The sequence below is a fragment of the Pinus tabuliformis genome, chromosome 7 (genome assembly GCF_031772625.1).
Source record: "Pinus tabuliformis cultivar Carrire ecotype Pingquan chromosome 7, CPIR1, whole genome shotgun sequence".
Classification (NCBI taxonomy): Eukaryota; Viridiplantae; Streptophyta; class Pinopsida; order Pinales; family Pinaceae; genus Pinus; species Pinus tabuliformis.
In genome coordinates, this window is record NC_142293.1 from 315,927,731 (window position 1) to 315,934,717 (window position 6,987).

The following is a 6,987-nucleotide window of genomic DNA, read 5'->3' on the forward strand; positions in this document are numbered from 1 at the left end:
CTAATCGGCAAGCTACATCGGCAGAGGCAAATCAGCGCAGACCATGGGATGATGGAAATGGCAATTGGTGATTAAAATGAGGACCATCGATCGCATACGCAGATCAATGGCCCAAATCACATTGATGGATCGCAGATCGGGAAGACCAAAGGGGTGGGGCCTTTACATATAGCAATATGTGATTATGATCAAATCACATCGCATTATCGCATCGGTGCTGACCAAAGGGTTGAGGCCTTTACATATTACTATGTGTGATGCGATAAGCCCAAACTCAAAGGCATTGTGAACAATATTCCATAATATTTCAAGTCTGCGCCCAAGCATTTTGTAATGCATTCTTCATATATTTTGTTATTTAACAAAATACACAGGAACCTTGGTAGCACCGATAGCGATGAAGTCCGGACCCGATGTGTTTCAGAGGTGAAATATATATATATATATATATATATATATATATATATATATATATATATATATATATATATATAGATATATATATATACATATCTATATATACATATCTATATATATATATATACATATATATATATACATATATATATATACATATCTATATATATATATATATATATATATATATATATATATATATATATATATATATATATATATATATATATATATATGTTTTTAGGTCCACAAAAGCTGGTTTTTCATGTTTTTTAAGCTTTTCGCCATATTGCAAAAATACAAAGGGAACAAAGGGACTGGGCCATCTACGATAAGCGACAGCAACCCAAAGGGTGGACCTGATGGGTAAATAAATCATTTTTGAGGACTTTTAAAGTCCGAAAGGAACAACCATTGGCGGGAGTTTACAACAATATAGTGGTTTCCATGTAAAACAGAAAACACTCAGTATTAAATAGTTTGAAGAAAAACCAAGGTCAAGAGGCATTTACAACCGAACAAAGCATGCCCAACTAGCCCGAAACAAAAATATCATGGGCATCTACAGCACAAAACAACCCGAATCAAATACATCATGGAGCAGCAAAGTGCAACACAACTGAAATCAACAGAAAGGATTGTGGGCATCTCTGTCAAGAGAGAACTCCCTGCCAGTGCACCCAAAATATCTTAATGCAGTTATTCCTCTTTCAGAAAGAGAAAAACCTCCTAGCCTTCTAGAGAGCTCAGGAGCTTTGTAAAGGGCCTATAAAAGGCAGAAAATTAGATGTAACAAGGGTTCAACTTTAGGAGATTATTCCTCCTCTGTTTATTCAAGCTTCTCATCTTCATCCTAATAAATATAAGCTTATTTTTCCATTAGATGTTCAATTTCCATTCCCTTTACGTTTTTCTACGCTTGCACTTGAACAGTTTTTTCAGGTTTTTTATGTGTGTAAGGCCAGATAATTGCCATCTTATCTCTACTTTGGTATATTAGATTAGTAAGCTTCTTTGCTGCCTATAGCTAGCCATTTATATGTGTTATTATATATGCATCTTCCAATATAGTCAGTAATTTCATTTGCTTCCTGTAGCTAGCCATTCAAATATGTTCATGTATACAATTTTCTGGTACTGTCAATATTCTCCATCTATCCATTAACTCTACAAACTATTGGGAATTTGTGGTCTAAAGCCTTGTGTTGTTAAGGGTGTTCATGCATGTCTTGAGTAAGAATAGAGCTGAAATGGTTATCTAACTTGATCCAAACCATCATTTATTTCAATAGTTCAGAGAACAATATTGAAGATTACATGTTACTAGGCATCTCTGATTTACAACCTAGGAGAGTTTCCTGGAGTGTTAACATAATTGGCGCCATTGCCAGGGAAAGGAAACAGAAGCTCAACTTCCCTGAGAAATGACATAGATCCAGCTTTGATGATAGACAAAGTCTAGGCACATTTTTGGTTGTAATCATCTATCTGGCGACTCTACTGGAGGCCGAACCTCTTGGCAACTCCACTTCATAGTTCTGGCTCAGTTTGTGAGGCATACTCAGAGAAATCCTTAAAAGCTACACGCTGACCCAGTACCTGATCCTGAAAAAATCATCAAAGATAGAAAGGTATTGCAGAAAGGAGCATCAAGTTCAGGTAATCCTAAACAATCTCCTATATCTCTACAAGAAAGGCTTGTAATAGAATAAATACATGTTGAGAGTATATCATCTAGTACTAGTAGTGAAGAAAAAATCTTAGAGATTCATAAAGCTCCTTATTCTTTAGGTTCTCCTTTTGCTTTAAGCCTAAAGGAAACCTCACCTCCTATCCATAATACTACTTTAGTCCTATCAGTCACTTCTCAGCCCTCTATCATTCAGACTGCTAGTACTCTTCTAGCTACCACAGCTATGGCAGGTCCACAAGCACCTACCAAAATGGAAAGAATCATAGCTGGTAGGTATGGACCTCTAATACTCCCCACTCCTTTGAATGCCACGCCTACTGGAGAATATCATAAATATAGGTGTAAGTTCACTAGGACTGAAGATGTTACTGCTAAAGAACATCTTGAGTCATTCTATAGCTATGCTAATAATTTGGACATTAGTGAAGATGATGTGTGGATGAGAGTCTTTGTCCAAGGCCTAGATGGAAAGGCTAGAAAATGGTTCAGAGAACTTACCCCCATATCTATAGCACATATTGAAGCTTTAAATGATGCATTCCTAAATCATTGGGGGCTGATAAAAAGGACCTCCTCTATTACCACACTGAGTTTGGCAACTTTAAGAGAGAAAATAGTGATTTGCTGTCTGATTTCACTAAAAGGTTTAACTGTATGTACAACAAGATTCCAGCTGAAGTAAAACCCACTACTACCTCTCCTATACTCACCTATGCTAGTGCTTTTGATTCTAACTTCTACCTACTATTGAGAGAGAGGCGATGTGCTACTTTGGCTAACATGCAGGATGCAGCCTTGGAAGTGGAATCAAACATCATGGTTGTAGAGAAACTAAATGGAAATGTTGATAGAAGAAGACAGAGGGGTGAGTCTTCATCATCCTCTGATCCTAAGATAGATAAAATGACCAAAACGATCAAGTCGTTAGCCTTTGAAATCTCTAAATTGAAGGTTGAGCAGCAACCGGGGAAAGGAAGAATGCCTAATACCTTTGCACCAAGAAATCCAAATCCAAATCCATAGAGAAGAATTAATGAGTAGTTGCAGATTTTGCAAAGAAACAAAAATGCAAATGAAGACCAAAGGGTGAAGGTTCCTTTTGAGAATGCAGTCATGGAAGAAGACCAGTTCGAAGAAGATGATGAGATCCATTGTCTAGAAGACAAAGGTAATGCTACTTTTTTGACCTCAACTACATATGAAAAGTCATTATGCAATGACCAGATCAACCAGGAATGGAATGGTGAAGCTATTCTACAAGCTGTAGATCAGCAAAGATATAATTTAAGTTCAAAGATAAAGAATGCCAAGGAAACTCCTGTTCAAAGAGCTGTTGTTCCTACAGTACCACAAGATAATAAGAAAAAACAACTAGGAGTTGATCCCATCATCCTCAAAGCTCCAGCTCATGAGGTAAGATGCCTCAACAAGTCCCCTTCTCCTTTCAGTTTTCAATCAAAAATTCAGAAGCTATGAACACCTATGCCTCTGATTGAACTAGTGAAGAATGAGTCCTTCAAAAGGTCCATCCTCGAGGTCCTTGAACCTAAAGCCATCCGAGCCTCCACTGACTATGTAAATCTGTAAGATGACAATGCAGCTATTATCCTTAGCCCACTGATTGGAAACTGTGAAGATAGCTCCCCATCATTCTATGTCTCTCTAACTATTCATGATAAAATCCTTCACAACTACCATTTGGACATTGGAGCCAACCATAATCTAATGCCCAAGGCTGTCATGGATGAGTTGGGTCTTGACATCACCAAGCCTTATCATGACCTATTTTATTTTGACTCTAGAAAAGTGAAATGTCTAGGGTTAATCAAGGACCTAGCCATCACTTTGTCTCAACTGCCTATGAAAAGCATGATGATGGACATTGTGGTAGCAAATATACCTCCCAAGTTTGGCATGTTACTTTCTAGAGGTTGGATCAAGAGATTAGGTGGATCATTACAAAATGATCTATCCTATGCTACTGTCCCAGTTTTCGAAGGTGAGAGTAAGAGATTATACAGAGAGGTGCAATTAGCTTATATAATTAGCAACGAAAAGAATCCCACCAATCATCCCATATATGCTATTGACATTGATTTTGGAGCTTGTATCCTTCATATTGAAGAATCTCAATTGGCCTCCATGCAGCTCAGGAAACCAATTTTCCAGATCACTGAGGAAGAAACCCCACAGATTTGGGATATGTTTTTTGATGGGGCTTGCTCTAAAGAAGCTGCAGGGGCAAGTTTGGTCCTTGTGTCCCCAACATAGGAATACATTCATTTATCTTTCATATTAGCCTTTTAGGTCACAAACAACATCATGGAATGCGAAGCTTTAATTTTGTGCTTGAGTGCTGCTAAAGAAATGGGTATCAAAGGCCTGAAAGTGCTTGGAGATGCAGACCTCATTATTCAGCAGGTAAATAAAACGTTCCAAGATAAGCATCCAAGGCTAAAGGCATACAAAGATGAGGTATGGAGCCTCAAGGACTCTTTCAGCAATTTCAACATTTCTTATATTCCAAGAATGAGGAACCAGCTTGTCGATTCCCTTGTTGTCTCTGCCAGCATGTTTATTCCTCCGTTTCCTCCTAAATTGGCATCTGAAGTTCAGGTAAAATACAGACCGTCTCTGCCTGACAATGTCAAATATTGGAGGGTTTTTGAAGACGATGAGGAAATTAATAGGTTTTTGCAAGTCGTTGGGGAATTTTCTGAAACGCGCATTCATCGGGAAAATGAACCATGGAAGAATGCAACCAGCCCAAGCTAAAAAGCGAGATCAGCCAAAGAAGCATCATATAGCTGCCCAAAAACTACATACCAAAAGGATTGGTGCCTCTAGAGAGGCTTTTCAATCATAATGACATGCCCTATAATTTGGCCAAAACAAAGAATGAGTCTGTTGTCCATAAACATAATATAGCCAGCCCAGCCCATCAAAAAAACGTAAATTTGTCCACACATCTGTCCTCTACCCAAAATTCTGAGTATTGCACCCTCATGAAGCAATTCACTGACATTTTTTCCTGGGAATACAACGATCTTAAAACCTATGATGTAGACATCATTCAGCATAAGATCCCATTGGAAAAGAACACCATACCTTTTCGGAAAATATTAAGACCTATCAGCCCTCTCTTGTTGCCTTTGATTGAGAAAGAAATCAAGAAACTATTGGATGCCAAAATCATAGTCCCCCTAAGGTATTCAAAGTGGATAGCCAACCTTGTGGTGGTAAGAAAGAAAAATGGAGAAATCAGACTTTGTGTTGACTTCAGAAATCTGAACAAGTGCTCTAAAAAAGATAACTATCCCCTGCCCAAGATGGAACACTTGCTGCAAAGAGTTTTAGGGGCTAGAGTCATGTCTTTCTTAGATGGATTTTCAGGTTACAATCAGATTGTTGTACACCCTGAAGATCAGGAAAAGACCGCCTTCACTACTCCTTGGGGCACTTTCATGTACTCAAAGATGCCTTTTGGACTGATGAATGTTGGGGCTACTTTCCAGAGGGCCATGGACATAGCCTTTGTGGGAGAGAAGGACAATTTTTCCCTTATTTATCTTGATGACATAACGATTTTCTCCAGCAGCCACAAAAACCATTTACAACATTTTAAGAAGGTCTTCCTAAAGTGCAAATAGTTTGGAATTTTAGTCAACCCAAAGAAGTCACAGTTTGCTCTAGAAGAAGGCAAACTTTTGGGACATATTGTTTCTACTGAAGATGTGAAGATTGATCCAGCCAGGTTTCAAGGCATTCATACATTGTCCATCCTAAGGTCAAAAAGGGACATTCAATCCTTCTTGGGTAAGATTAACTTCGTAAGGAAGTTCATTCCAAACTTTACAGAGCTTGTAAAGCACATCACTTCCATGCTGAAGAAAGGAGTAGAAATAAAATGGACAGATGCTTCAAGAAGCCCTTTTGAGGCCATCAAGAAAGTTATCATGGAAGCTCCCACTCTAATCAGGCTAGATTACACTAACGAGTTTTGTATCTTCTCTTTTGCCTCTTATGATCCACTTGCAGCAGTTCTATTGCAGAAAAATGATGAAAGCATAGAGCACCCTGTGGCCTTTTTTAGCAAAACTTTAAGGGATGTTGAACTAAGGTATGACCTTATCGAAATACAAGCTTATGCTCTCATAAAGTCTTTAAAGGCATTCAGAATTTATATTTTGCATTCCAAAGTAGTTGCATATGTACCTTCAGCCTCATTAAAGGATGTCTTAACTCAGCCAGATATTGATGGGAAGAGAGCTAAATGGATTGCAAAATTCAAAGATTTTAACATAGAGGAGAAGCCCACTAAGCTTGTCAAAGGCCAGGGCTTGGCTAAACTTATGGCTAAGGAAAATTGCAGCTTGTTAGATATAAATTCTATGGGTCTAAATTCAGATTATGAGTAGACAAAGGGAACAACAAAAGAGCAAAATCAAGATCAGTCTTTGGCTAAAAATATAGTCACATGTGAATGGTATTACAGCATAGTTCATTTTTTGCAAAAGGTAGAAGTCCCTCTAGGACTTAGCTCAAGTCAAGCTCATGCCATTAAACTCATATCAGCCAAATTCTACATTAATGAAAATCTACTTTATTGGAAAGACCCATCAGGAATCCTCTTGAGGTGTCTAGATAAAGAAGAATCTGTGGAGGTCATACACCAGTTTCATTCTAGCATCTGTGGAGGGCATCATTATTGGAAAACCACAGCTCAAAATATTAAGGGTTGGATGTTATCGACCTGCTTTGTTCTCTGATGTGTTTTCTTTTGTAAAATCTCATGAAAAATGTTAGAGGTTTGCAGGAAGACAGTAGCTAAAATCTCTGCCCTTAAAGCCAATACATGTCAATGGTCCCTTCTAGCA